At 39.5% G+C, this 14,591-nt stretch overlaps 1 pseudogene; it reads right to left on the reverse strand.

The window, feature by feature from the left end:
• Window positions 1–5,436: 5,436 nt before the first annotated feature.
• On the reverse strand, window positions 5,437–11,491 carry Gm20018 (annotated as a pseudogene).
• Window positions 11,492–14,591: the final 3,100 nt, after the last annotated feature.

A 14,591-nucleotide genomic window follows, 5' to 3' on the forward strand; every position in this document is an offset into this window, starting at 1 on the left:
ACCAAGAGCAGCAGCAGCAGTGGAGTACAGGCATCTGGAGCCTAGAGGATGACGCATGTGCTACAAAGGGCATGGCTGGAGAAGTGACCCAAGCCCTTGGAGGAGCCCAAAAGATTGTGAGTTGGATCCCAGACATTGGATGGTTGGAGATCGACTTTGGATTTTGATTGTGACTGTGCCCTGATATTTTACCTCTTGAAGGAAGAAACTGTTTTAGTGGAGCCCACAATTAAGAGACTTTTAATTGTAAAAAGACTTTGGATTTTAAAAGAGATGGATATTTTAAAGAGATTGAAAATTTAAGAATATGTAAAGACTGTGGGACTTTTAAAGTTATTTAGATCTTGGGGATGAATAAGATTGTAAGGGTTGAGGCTTACTAGTGATGTTTTTGTGTGTCAACTCGACAAGGGGTCAATTGTACTGGCTAGTTTTGAGTCAACTTGACACAGCTGGAGTTATCACAGAGAAAGGAGCTTCAGTTGAGGAAATGCCTCCATGAGATCCAACTGTAAGGCATTTTCTCAATTAGTGATCAAGGGGGAAAGGCCCCTTGTGGGTGGGACCATCTCTGGGCTGGTAGTCTTGGGTTCTATAAGAGAGCAGGCTAAGCAAGCCAGGTGAGGCAAGCCAGTAAAGAACATCCCTCCATGGCCTCTGCATCAGCTCCTGCTTCCTGACCTGCTTGAGTTCCAGTCCTGACTTCCTTTGGTGATGAACAGCAGTATGGAAGTGTAAGCCGAATAAACCCTTTCCTCCCCAACTTGCTTCTTGGTCATGATGTTTGTGCAGGAATAGAAACCCTGACTAAGACAACATCTTATTTCATTTAATATATTTAATAATTTTTTGAATTAGATATAAATGCCACCTCCTTTCTATAGAAAAGGAATTTCTATAGAAAGACAAGTTGAGTGAGCATTTATACACAATAAACATTAGCTTCTTTATCTAAACCTACCTCTTAGTAAAACAGCTTTAATTTGACTTTCTTAATATGTCACTAAAAGTTATGCCTTAACCGAGAAATGCATTATCATTAATAGTCTCCTTACAACTTACTTTAAGATCTGGGTGATTCAATAGTGGCATCGTGACCAAGGACTTTTGAATATAACCGATTTCACTCCCAAGAATTAAGTTTCCTGCATTCACCACTGAGTTATTTCCTCAACATGATTCTGATATATTTTTAACTGGAAAAAAAAATACCCTTCTATTTAGACTAAAGGCAAAAATCTAAACACAATTTTCTTTAAAATCCAGATATGAATGGTGATATGGCTACTAAAAAGACTGTGATGGGTCACCTTGCAGACATCCAGCAAAAATGGCACTTCAATATTGGTCTTCATTTGTGCCACTTGGCTTGGCTGATTTTTCCTCCTTGAGGCCTACCTTGTTTACTTTCAATTAGTCACCTAATACTTTTTCTTTCTAAAGTAGCGCTTTGATCCAAATCTTTCAACAAAATCAAGGCACTCTGACATATGAACATTCAAAATGATTGCATACAAATGAATCATAGAATATTAGAGTCATAATGAATTTGAGACATCACCCAGTATTGGTCATTCAGTTTACCAAGGGCATACTGGAACCCACATAGACTAGGTCACAGCAGGCTACAATTATTTCAATTATTTCATCTATACAGAATCCCATAGGTCTAGAATTCAAGAAATCAGATTAATATTACTGATAATTATAATTCTCCATTTTTACCTCAGTTCATTCATCTGCAGGAGAAAAAAGAGAGAAATTAGATAAGCTCTCAACGATAATATTACTTCTAATCTAATTACTTCCTATTTTATTCATCCTAAAGATATACATAAGTGTTGCACTTATAGTCATGTATTTTTATCTTTTTTCTTACATGCTTAAATAATTGCATCCATATTACAAATTAACTTTCATTTTAAAAAAATTCTTGATAAATAAAGAATTCTCATAGACAACTTTCTGTAAGTCTCTTTCTCAAACTGAAGAGCATTCTGCAGAGATACTAGGTCCTGAATAATGTTACCACTAGCATAGCATTCTAGCCAGTTATATATTGTCAAGAACCAGACATGGGATCATAAAAGGAACATGTGTTGGTCAGGTTCTTTTTGACATAAATAACCAAATCCCAGTTATTGAAGCAAAACAAGAATTCACTGAGGGAAAATGAATGTATTCTGGAGCATAGTGCTATAACAAAACTGTTGCAGGCTTTACAAATAGCTGAACCCAGGGACCTGAGAGTCTCTGGGATGCCAGTGTTTTCTCAAAAGATTCATGTGATGGAGGCTTAGTAACATTTAGTTCAATAATAAGAGAGCTAACTTGATCATTGGGCTAGTCTACTCATGAGTTTGTGGCAGAATGGACTGAGGATGCAGTCTTAGTTGAAGGAAGTGACCATGAAAGAGGTGCGTTTGAAGGATGGCTCTTGTTTTTGCTTCTTCAGTTACCATGAGGTAAGCATCTCTAGGTTACGCACGCCTTTAATCCCAGCACTCGGGAGGCAGAGGCAGGCGGATTTCTGAGTTCGAGGCCAGTCTGGTCTACAGAGTGAGTTCCAGGACAGCCAGGGCTACACAGAAAAACCCTGTCTCGAAAAACAAAAACAAAAAAAAAAGAAAAAAGAAAAGAAAAGAAAAAGACAGAAAAAGAGAAAAGAAAAGAAAAGGAAAGGAAAGGAAAGAAAAAAGAAAAGAACAGCATTAGTGCCTTGCTAGTGGACTGTAACTTCAGCATGTAAGTCAGCATTCATATTTCCAGACATGTTTTCTTTCTTTCTTTCTTTCTTTCTTTCTTTCTTTCTTTCTTTCTTTCTTTCTTTTTTTTTTTTTTTTTTGGTTTTCTCTAGACAGGGTGACAGGGTTTCTCTGTATAGCCCTGGCTGTCCTGGAACTCAGTTTGTAGACCAGGCTGGCCTCGAACTCAGAAATCCGCCTGCCTCTGCCTCCCGAGTGCTGGGATTAAAGGCGTGAGCCACCACGCCCAGCTCAGACATGTTTTCTAACATGTGGAGAAAGACGGGATTCGGAAGAGATGAAAGAAGCCATTCTTAAAGAGAAGCAGAGAAGTAGAGAGCATCCTGGAGACCCTCTATTTAAAAATAATTTAAAAACACTTAACAGTCATGATATGATCTTCATTTTTTTTTTTTACTTTATTCATTTATTCTCTGAAGCCTGCAACCGTTTTGTTATAGCACTATGCTCCAGAATACATTCATTTTCCCTCAGTGAATTCTTGTTTTGCTTCAATAACTGGGATTTGGTTATTTATGTCAAAAAGAACCTGACCAACACATGTTCCTTTTATTATCCCATGTCTGGCTCTTGACAATGTTTAACTGGCTAGAATGCTATGCTAGTGGTAACATGGTTCAGGACCTAGTATCTCTGCAGAATGCTCTTCAGTTTGAGAAAGAGACTTACAGAAAGTTGTCTACGAGAATTCTTTATCAAGAATTTTTTAAAAATGAAAGTTAACTTGTAATATGGGTGTAATTATTTAAACATAATAAGAAGTAAAGATAAGGGTACATGACTCTATATGCAATAATTATGTGAGTCTTAGGATGAATAAAACAGGAAGTAGTTAGATTAGAGGTAATGATATCTTTGGGCCTCCATCACATGACTCTTTTGAGGAAACACTCCAAATACAAACCATAACAGTGCCTTCACAGCTATGTACCATAAGTGTATAATGGTTCACAACTGGGGAATAATAGACTTAATTTGTTCAAATTCATCAGCAATACTTTTGTATTTAAGTGAGGTGACAAATGTTTGTCTTAGTCTCAAAAATATAATAATAATGATATATTTCCTGACTTCATGGTTTGCCTAAGTTTCCTTTTGGTTGTACACTGTTGAAAGTATTTTCAGCTTCTCTAATCCCTTCCCATCTAGAAATAACTAGTACCCCATGACAAGAGGAAGTCCTGCGCTGCTGCTAGGACAGAAGCTTTCTGCTCTCTGTCAACACACGCTTGTTTTCCTGAGGCCTGTGAATGTGAGTAACCAAGTGCTAGTTGTGATGGTTTAAGGATGTCAAGAGATTAACACCATTTCCATATTACCAAGATCAGTGTATGTAGCTCCTAGGAATAAAGTAAAAAAAAAAAAAAAAATGAAGATCATATCATGACTGTTAAGTGTTTTTAAATTATTTTTAAATAGACAAAAACAAACTTCTTTTTACTTCTTTGTTTTTAAAGGTGAAGGAGAAAGTTTTCTATAGATATGAAGAAGAGCAGAAACACCTGGGAGAGTTCAGAGTGAACATGCCCCTGAGACAGGTCATATGGCGAGAATGTGGAGAGGAGAGAAGAGAGCCGGGAGACCAAGAGGCCAGTAGAGTAAAGGATAGAAAAAAGAGGTTAACCAAAATGTCTGGATTATATAGGGAAGAACACCTCAGATAAAGGCAGCCCAGCCCCTGAGTAGGGAATGGAGTATACCAGCTATACCCTGTAACTGGTAGGGACTAAGGGATGCTAGTACAACCTGGTAGCCAGGTCTGCTTTGACATGTTAAATAGGTACCTCAGTGAGTCATTTGTTCCAAATTTGAAACATAACATCCCAGTCTCTTGGGTGTTAATAAATGATAAGGGGTGATGAATACTTTGCTATGACTACTTCCTATTGACATTGGAGTATCATTGTTGGGGACCCAAGAAAGCTGGAATCCTAACTAAACCTGGGAAGAGACAGTGGGGAGTGGAAGCTGTTTGCTTGGTGTCCAGGCTCTGTGGGATCTTCTGAGGCTAGGGAAGTTGCAGGCCCTGTTGGAGCTGACTGAGAGGCTGAACCACCTGAAGCTAATTGCTTTGGATCCAGCTAGGATACAGAAGTTCAGGCTGGTTGGAAATTCCATCAGAAGCACCCAGAGCTTGAGTTCATGGAAAACTGTTGATTGACACACACACACACACACACACACACACACACACACACACACACACACACACACACACACATATATATATATATATATATATATATATATATATATATATATATATACACACACATAGGCATATATATGTATATATGCACATGCATATGTGTATAAATATGTATATATACATATATGTATGTGTAATAATACATAAATAATATCCTGTTGTGGGGTTATTTCTTACCTTAGACCATTTGTGTTTTCAGATGAAAGATTCATACAGCCTTATATTCTAGATATGCCTTAGGCAACACAATTGCTGGGCAGCTGCCTACCTTCCATGCTGTTAGAATCCACTTTCCTTCCCACTGATAACTCCAAGTTACTACTTACTAATATCTGTTTCATCTAGGCTGCTCGAAACTCCAATTGGCCAGCCCACAGGGCCGCGTCTGTGTGACTCGGCGACCCCGTTGAGGCTCTCCTCCTACCCCCTGCACATTCTTCTCCACCCCAAGGCGGCTTCTTCCTTGTATTTGCCCTTCTCCTTTCCTACCTGTTAAGATGTTGTTTTCCTCTCTGGGATCTTCTTGCAGTCATTGTCCTCCAGGTTTAGCCCAGTGATACCCGCCTTGCTGGGGTGGATGCCCACATGGACAGCTGTGCCATTAGACTTTCCTTGCTAGACTCATTCAATGTAGATGACATATTCCTTTATGTACAGTTGGACCACTTTGCCAATGTGCTGGCCGTTGTAGTGTCCTTGAACAACCTGAACTTCATCATCCTTCCGAATGGGCATAGACCGAACGTTATTTTTCTGTCTCAGCTCTTTGGAAAGAGGGGAAGACGCAATCTTCCTCTGAATGTGAGAAGGTGCATTGAAAGCTGTTCTTGCTTCGGTCAGAAATCACAAAGGGATTGAATATCCTTTTGGCAGCTGCAATCCAGCAATGACCGCAAAAGGAAAGAGCTTGCCACGGGCTGAGGAAAGAAAGGATCTTAACTGGTGGATGGACTGGTAGAACCTATATAATATGAAAGAAGGGGCATGGGATAGTGGAGAAGTGTTTAGACAGAGATGGGGTTAAATGGGTGGGAGGGAAAAAGACTGAGGGGTGGATTAATCAAAATTAATGGTGGATGGGAAATCTTTATGAACAACTAATATTTTGTAAGCTAATTGAAAAATATAATTTAACAAAAAATGAGTTTGAACAGAGGTACTCTACATGTATAGACAACATGCCTCAGAAAATACTGGATATTAAACAAAAGTTGAGGTGCATGGCATGAGAAAGTTTCCTTTTTATAAGTTATTGGTTTGTGAAGCTCCAGAAGTCCCTTAAAAAATGCAAGTTCTAGACACCGCTATTAGTCAACCACCATAACTAGATGGTAAGACCTTATTGCTGAAAACACACATGTGCACACGCATACACACACATGAGCACACACTTTGACTCCAAGATAGGGAGAAATAAATTTCAAGCTGATTGAGAAATTTCCCCTCTTCTGACTAGCTTTCCCATTCACAGTGGTAAAACAGGGTTGGTCCCTGCATGGTATAATACTGACCTGTCGGGCAGGAGTGCCTACTCATGCAATAATGACATGGCTGTTGTGGGGATAAGCAACTCCTTTCTGATTGGATTTGGGGCCTGCTTCGAAGGTCTTCATGCCTGGTCAAAATCTCCTAGCTAGGGAGGTCATAGGCCCTTGGGGGAACCTACTGGTGTCTTAACGAGTAGGTTATGTTACCAAACTGCATCTTAACTATGGGGTTTTGTACCCATAGATTTGTGATGCTGTTTGTCCAGTGGGCAATGGTTACTGCAGAGGCTCATAACTCCTCAGAGTGATGCAAATAAATGACCTGCGGCCTCCATCGAAAAGAAGGCTGCACATTCACCAGCAGCCTCATGGCCTTTCTATGGGGATTTCAATTCTGCGACATGGTGGCAAGCCTTGACTTTTTTATATGCCCTCACAAATGCCAAGCCTCAACTGCTCTCCGTGAATACTCATGCTTTCAAACTCACTCTTATGTTGGAGACTCTTACACATTACCCCATTTGGTAGCTACCTTGGGATGCAACCTTTACCCTGCTCTATACCATTGATTTTGTATGCTGATCACAAGGACATCCTTCTCAGATTTCACAATAATGTAGGTCACTTTATCACACTGGTAAAGACCCAGGTTAACCATCATCAGTTGTTCCAGTAAAGCAGAGACTTCACTTCAGTGGTACTAGTCTCTTGTTAACATCTGACTCACCAACCATTGTCTGACCAGGAACCACAACTTCTCAATTTAAAGTATCATATAAACAACCCTGACAGTCTTTGCCTCCCTCTGAAATTTCATGAGATAAGACTCTATTTTCTGCATTTCTCTCAGAATTATCATCATCTAAGTTTCCACAACAGCTCTATAAGCTCTGAACACTTTTAGTCCAAAGTTCCAAATGTTTCCAAAATTCTCCCTATTCCACCCTCAAAGAAAATATTATGTCCATCACAGCAATATACCACATTCCTGGTAAATTTCAAGTTTGCTTTCTGTTGCTGTGATACATAAATACATTCATACATACATACATACATACACACACACACACACACACACACACGGATAGGAAGAAAGAAAGGAAGAAAGAAAGAAAGAAAGAAAGAAAGAAAGAAAGAAAGAAAGAAAGAAAGAAAGAGCGAACGAACTGGCCAAAATTTACTTTACTTTAAATTGAGAAATTAGTTTGGGGTAGAATATCTGAGTTACAAGGGATAGTCCATTATGGAGAGAAGCCAAGATAAGAACCTAGAGGCAAGAGCTGAAGCAAAACCCATGGAAAACACTGCCATTGTGCTTTTCATAACTTGCTCAGCTTGCTTTCTTATCCAACCCATAGTGGACTGAGCCCTGATACATCAATCATTAATCAAGAAAATGCCCCCATAAGTCATGCCACAGGCCAACCTCATGAAGACAATGTCTCAATCGAGGTTCCTTCTTCCCAGGTGACTCTAGCTTGTGTCAAGCTGACAAAATGTAGCTGTCACAGTACACTTGTCTAAATTAAGTATAATCCATCTCTTTCATTTCTTTTGGTAAGAACATTTAAAGCGTTTTTCTAACTTTTAGATACATAATACATTATTAAATATAACTACTGTCTCTTTGGATTTAACACTAAAAGTCGTCTCTTGTTTAAACTTAACATTGAGCCCATGTACCAGCGTCTCCCTTTTCCCATTTACCACTTTTCTGTTCACACCTTGAGGGCTGCCACAGATGAGAAACAATTGACAAAAGCAAATAGCAAAGTTTTAAGATCATTGTTTCTCTATAACCATTTGTGATGGTTTGTATATGCTCACCCCAGGGAGTAGCACTATTAGAAGGTTGGAGTATGTGTGTTACTGTGGGCATGGGTTTTAAGGCCCTCGTGCTAGCTGCCTAGAAACCAGTATTCTCCTAGCAGCCTGATGATAAAGATGTAAATCTCTCAGCTTCTCATGCACCTGCTTGTCTGGATGCTGCCATGCTACCACCTTGATGATAATGGTCTGAACCTCTAAACCTGTAAGCCAACCCCATTTAAATGTTGCCCTGATAAGAGTTGCCTTGGTCATGGTGTCTTTTCACAGCAATTAAAACCCTAACTAAGACATCATCTAGACATTTGAAACAGTTGAAAGTAAATTTAAAGTCCTAAGCTTTATTTATTTATTTATTTATTTATTTATTTATTTATTTATTTGCAATAACACAATTACAGGGATCCATAGCTGGTCAAAATGAGGCAATAAATGCCCAACCCAATTTATACATCTGAAATGGAACACCTACATCCAAGACTCAAGCAAAACTGTGAAAATATATGTAGATGTTGGAAAGATTGAAAGAACTAGAAACCAAGGATGTCTGCTGTTGGGTAGTGTCTACAAGACATGAAAAGGGCAACACCCCTTGTATGCTCACCAGAATGGCTGCCTAAACAAGACCAGCCTAATTACAACAGCAGTTAACATGATAACAAACCCAGAAAATTCCATGGGGTTTCACCTCTAAATGAAGAATTATAAGTGTTTCTTCATTGGCTGCTGAGAGAGGAAGAACCCATTTCTGCCAGGGGCAAGCTGTTATACTAGTTTTCTAATCCCAAGTGACCAGGCCTGGGCATTTAATACATGTGAGCAATGGCAAATGGACTCAGTAGGCTATATGTATGTCTCTCTCTATAATATGTATGTATGTGTCTGTGTGTGTGTATAAATATATGCATGAAATAATAATAATTAAAGGAGAGACCATGAACAGGGGCATGAGAGAAATTGGAAGGGGGAAGCAGTGAGAATGATGTGAACCCTGTAATCTCAGGGCTACGAGGCAGAGATGGGGAGTTCTTTACAGGCCAGAAAGTAGGTGATCTCTGGGTTCAGTAAAACAGACCCTGCCTCAAAAATAAGATAAAGAGAGAGGTAGATGATAGATAAGTGATAGACATAGATAGATAGATAGATAGATAGATAGATAGATAGATAGATAGATAGATAGATAGCAGGTGACCATCATTAGAAAAAGGGAGAAAGAGAGAGGGGGAGGAAGGTAGAGAGGAAGGGAGGGAAGGAAGGAGGGGAAGAACTCCCCAGCACCGCCACCCAAAGCCCTGATGCTGATGAAGGGCTCAGGGGAGCTCAGCCCTTTATCCTCTGACTATACCAATAGAGATGTTCATAAGAGGAGAAATGCAGGCGTTTACTCTGTGTTCTCCTAACGTCTAACAGCTCAAGTGAACACATCCCTCCTGCTGAAGTGCAGTGTGTACTGGAGCCTCTCCCTTTCTTCCTTTGACAGCTCCATCTCTAAACCAGATAACAAAGTCGCTCAAAGCTGAAGCTGACCTCACAGCCATCTCCCACCCTCCTGCCTTCTGAATTCCTACAGCACCTTCTGCATTGAGCAAATGCATTGTACATAATTTCTCCTATGTCTTAATTTGCATATTGAGCAAATAACTCCTCATTAGATGCCCCCAAGTGTCTGCCCCCTTTCTACATCAGGTAGAAAGAAAATATTCGACAAAAAGTAAGTGTTCCTATCAGGGAATATATGCATGTTTTTAACCCAGCACTTGGGAGGCAGAAACAGCCAAATCTCTGAGTTCAAGGCCAACTTGAACTACAGAGTGAGTTCCAGAATAGCCAGAGCTACACAGAGAGATCCTGTCTCAAAAGCAAAACAAGACAAAAAGCAAAAAGAAAGAAGAAAAGATGAGAGGGAGAAGGAGAGGGAGAGGGGAGGGGGAGGGAGAACAGTAAGTGTTCCTTTCTGTTATCTGTCACAAAACTTGGTCTTCCTAGCAAAGCTACAATTCAGTCTCCGGAACACAAGGTTTACATTTCTATACTTTTCTTGATCTTGACACTTTCCACTCGGTCTTCTGATTTCTATCTAGGTTGGCTTTTCCGAGGACCCCTCCCCCACAAAAAACAAAACAAAACAAACAACAAAAAAAACACAAAAACAAAAACAAAAACAAAAACCCACTTTCAGAATCTGTAATAGAGTTCGACTGCTACTCTGCTGCCCCCTAGAGGCTCTTGGGGAACACCAACCGGTTTTGCGCTGTGGTAGTGTAGTGAACTTCAACCTGGCAAGTGTCTGGGTCTATGAGAACAAAAGATGAAGCTTGAAAGCAGGTGTCTGCAATGGATACAACAGTAGGTTAAGCCTCCAGGCTAAACACTCCCAGCATATGGTGCTAACCTCTTGCAGCTGAGACTCTGCAGAGTGCTGGAATAGTTGGTACTGGAAGAGTTGATGTGGGTCTCTCTCCCTCTGGATATTTCCCCTCTGGTTCATCATGAACATTTTAAAATAATCTCTTTAAATGCTTGATCCCAGAAGAAATTCAATTCTAAAAAATATAAAATATAAATTGGTCTTTTGTCTTTTTAAGGCGTGGGCTTTTCCTTTCATCCCTGAACGTCATGATGAAATTACAAAGGCTTAACTTTGCTAGTCTCCTTCCAATAAATTCTCCACCAGATAAGGCCTGTAAACTCTTCTAAAATTCTGTAATGGATGGGCCCACTGTTGCACAGGCCTTGAATATCATTGGAACGATATGATTTAAATAAATATGTTCCAATAAGCATTACAGAAAAACAGAAGCCAAGGAATGTATATGAAGTAGTCGTTTCATGCCAGAGATTCCCAATAATGGCTCAGAGAAGCAGGTTTGTAATGTTAACATTCCAAAATTAAGAAAAAAAAAAAAGAACTCACTCCCATGTTTGATGTCTTCTAAATTTTGAATTAGTGTAGGTGGCTTTCACTGAAGAGCCTGTATATATGGAAAGAATGTTCTTAAATCATAGGTCAAATCTAAGATTATGTTTTGCTTTACTCAAATAAGAAAGCCACAAATTTAGAAGTCGTATTAATGTACTCCCTACCCCAAAGAGTGCCGTGTATAACAGACAAACTGGTGTGATATAAAGGGGGGCATTTGCAATAAGAAACATTGTTCACCCCTGAAGCCCTCACACTCCTCTTTCATACGAACACTTGTCATGTCTGGGAAAGGAAACTCGATGCTTACGTGTTAATTAGTCTTCTAACTGCTGTGATCCTATAACTGATGAAAAGTGATTTTTAAGGAGGAAGAGTTTGTTGTATGTCGTAGCTGGGGAGCTCGGGCCATCTGAAAATAAGGCACAGCAAGGCAGAAGATGCAGCTAGTGGCTGTGGCAGTGGGGTGTGGCACTGTTGGCTCACATCTCTAAGATAGGAAAGGGGAGTGTGAGTTCTCTAGCTTCTCCCTATTACATTCTTATCCAGCCTGGAACCACAGCTCACAGAATGGGTCTATGTATTTAGGGTGGGCCCCCGCTCTGAAGTTCATCTTCCCTGGAAAAGCCTCACAACCAAAGCTGTGCCTAATCAATGCCCTGGGTTTCTCTTAATCAATCAAGTTGACAATAAAAAGTTGGTTATCACATTTCAAGACCAACAGTTTGGCCTACAGCTTAAATACAAAACAAGAATCAAAATGTTTAGTAAAAAGTACCACCCAGCTGACCACAAGACAGATGAAACTATAACAAACAGTCCTATGTGAATTCAAAATAGCTACATACACATTTTTAGATAAAAAAGATTTCACATAGGAAACTTTAAAACCCACAACAAAGGCATATACAGAAAAAGAAAACAGTGAACTAAAAGTAGATGCAGCCAAGAAAAGACTAGAAAATAGTATCCCAAAGCTAATTGTATTTTAAGGTGTTCAAAGTGATAAATCTTAGTGTTCTTGTTTTAAGACAGTTTTACTATGTAGTATTGGCCTGCCTGGAACTTGTTCTGTAGACAAGGCTGGCCTTGAACTTACAGCCATCCATCTGCCACTGCCTCCTGAGTGCTGGAATTAAAGGTGTGTGTCACCAGACCCAGCGTAAAATAAGTCTAACTAAGAACTGAAATCACAATTTAACAATTAAATTTAAAATATTATTTATGGTATTGCAAAATTCTGATATATAGAAATAACTGTAACAAAATTTGTGCAACTGTTCTATATTAGTTCATTCTCTGTTATTGTGATAAAACACTACCAAAGTTAACTTAGAGAAGGAAGCATTTATTCAGTTTACAGGCAATAGCCATCACCAAGTGAAGTCAAGACAGGAACCTGGAGGCAGGAGCTACAGGAGAGGCCGTGGAGAGTCCTGCATACCGCCTTGCTTCCTCCGGTTCACTCAAATACTTTTCTTACATAACTCAATTACACGTGATTAAAATAGCACTGCTCATAGAAGAGTGTGTCCTTTTACATAATCTAGAAATTAAGAAAATGCCCACCACACATATTCCCAAAGGTCCATCTGATGGAAGCAAATCCAAAATTGAGATTATTCTTTTCCCAGCTGACTCTAGCATACGTCAAGTTGACAGAATCTAAGCACTTTCCTCCCAAACTTAAAACTACAAACCCAGCTGCCAGAAAGGTAAGGTCTTGCAAATGAAGAGCAATACCATGTCACCATATTGTAAAATACAATATTTAATTGTATGTCTTTTGTAGAGAGAATTTCTTGTGTATTGTAAGGATGCATCTCCTGTCAATTAAAAAGCCTATATGGCTTATGACTTAGACAGGAAATAGATGGTGGGACATCCAGGAGGCAGAAAGGATTCTGGGATAGAGCCAGGCACTGGGATATTTGCCCAGGAAGATGTCAGTAGACGGATGGGTGGTACCTGAGCACGGGTAATCACCCATGTGGCGGGATGTAGGTTAAAAGAAATGGGATATTTTAAGTTACCTCTAGTCAGAGAAGAGCCAAGGTATTTGTAAATATATTTGGGTATTAATCTTATTTCTGGGAACGCGGGTCTGGGAAGTAGAATCAGCACCTAATGTCTACAGTCTTTCACAGATTATTAAATGTTTGTTCCAAATTCATCTAAAGACCTAACATCCAAAATTCCAACCAATTCAAAGGAGCTTTATATATCATGACAGTTGATATGTCACTTCAAGTAAGCTTTTTTTATCTATATGATTATTGATAATTCTAAAACATATGAAAAAGAAAGAAAACCTAGACCAGCCAATGACATTTGAGGATGGAGTTATATGTCCAGAATTCAAGATGTATGTTTTGTTTTGCTTTGTCTTGTCAATATTTGAAACGGGGTTTTTATGAGGAGTGGCTCATGAACTCTCAATTCTAGATGAGCAGCTATTAGCAGTAGAAGAGTTTTAGATCAGGGAGAGTCATTTCTTAGGTTGTGGTCCCTGCCAGGTCACCCTTGCTTTAGTGGATGGTGCTACATCCATATATATACTGAAAACACTAACTGGACTTAGTGGCACATTAAAGTGTATGTGTCTACATATGTGTCTGTGGCAGCAGGTTGTCTGTTTATCTGCGTGACTGTGTGTCTGTGTGACTGTGTGAGTGACTTTGTGTGAGTGACAGTGTATGAGACTGTGTGTGTTTGTGTGTGTGTGTGTGTGTGTGTGTGTGCATATGTGTGTGATAGTTTTCAAAGGTACTCATGTAATTCAGAGGAAGGCGGATGATCCTCTAGTAAATTCATGGACTAAGTACAGAAGCAAACAAAGAAAACACATTTAACTTCTTCTGTTAAGAACTGTTGACTGGCTTTATTTTATACAGATCTTATTCAAGTACCTATATCTGCTACAGGTTCCTAAGCGGGATAGCTCTATAATATCCAATGACTTAACTTACAGCAACCCTCTACAAACTCTGGCTCTCTTGTTCTTTCCATAGCCTCTTCTGGGACAGTCCCTCAGCTTTGCCAGGGAAGATGTGAGTCAGATGTCAAGTTAGGGCTGAGAACTCCACAATCATTTCTTCAAGGCACTGACCAGATTTGAATCTCCATAGCAACTGCTGTCCCACTGCAAGAGAAGCTTTTCTGATGAGGGCTGAGAGACACACTAATCTAAAAAAAAAAAATAAGTATTTAGAAGGCAAGTTGTTACTCTGTCTATTAAGTAAAATAATAGCATTATGTTATTCCATCTCCCCAGCCACTGGTTCTTGGCATGGACCTTAAATCCTATCAAAAAGCAATTGGCTACTCACATGACACCTTACACCAATAGGCATACATCATTATGCCTCAAGAAAATAGGAAGG

Source organism: Mus musculus, chromosome 16 (genome assembly GCF_000001635.26).
Source record: "Mus musculus strain C57BL/6J chromosome 16, GRCm38.p6 C57BL/6J".
NCBI lineage: Eukaryota > Metazoa > Chordata > Mammalia > Rodentia > Muridae > Mus > Mus musculus.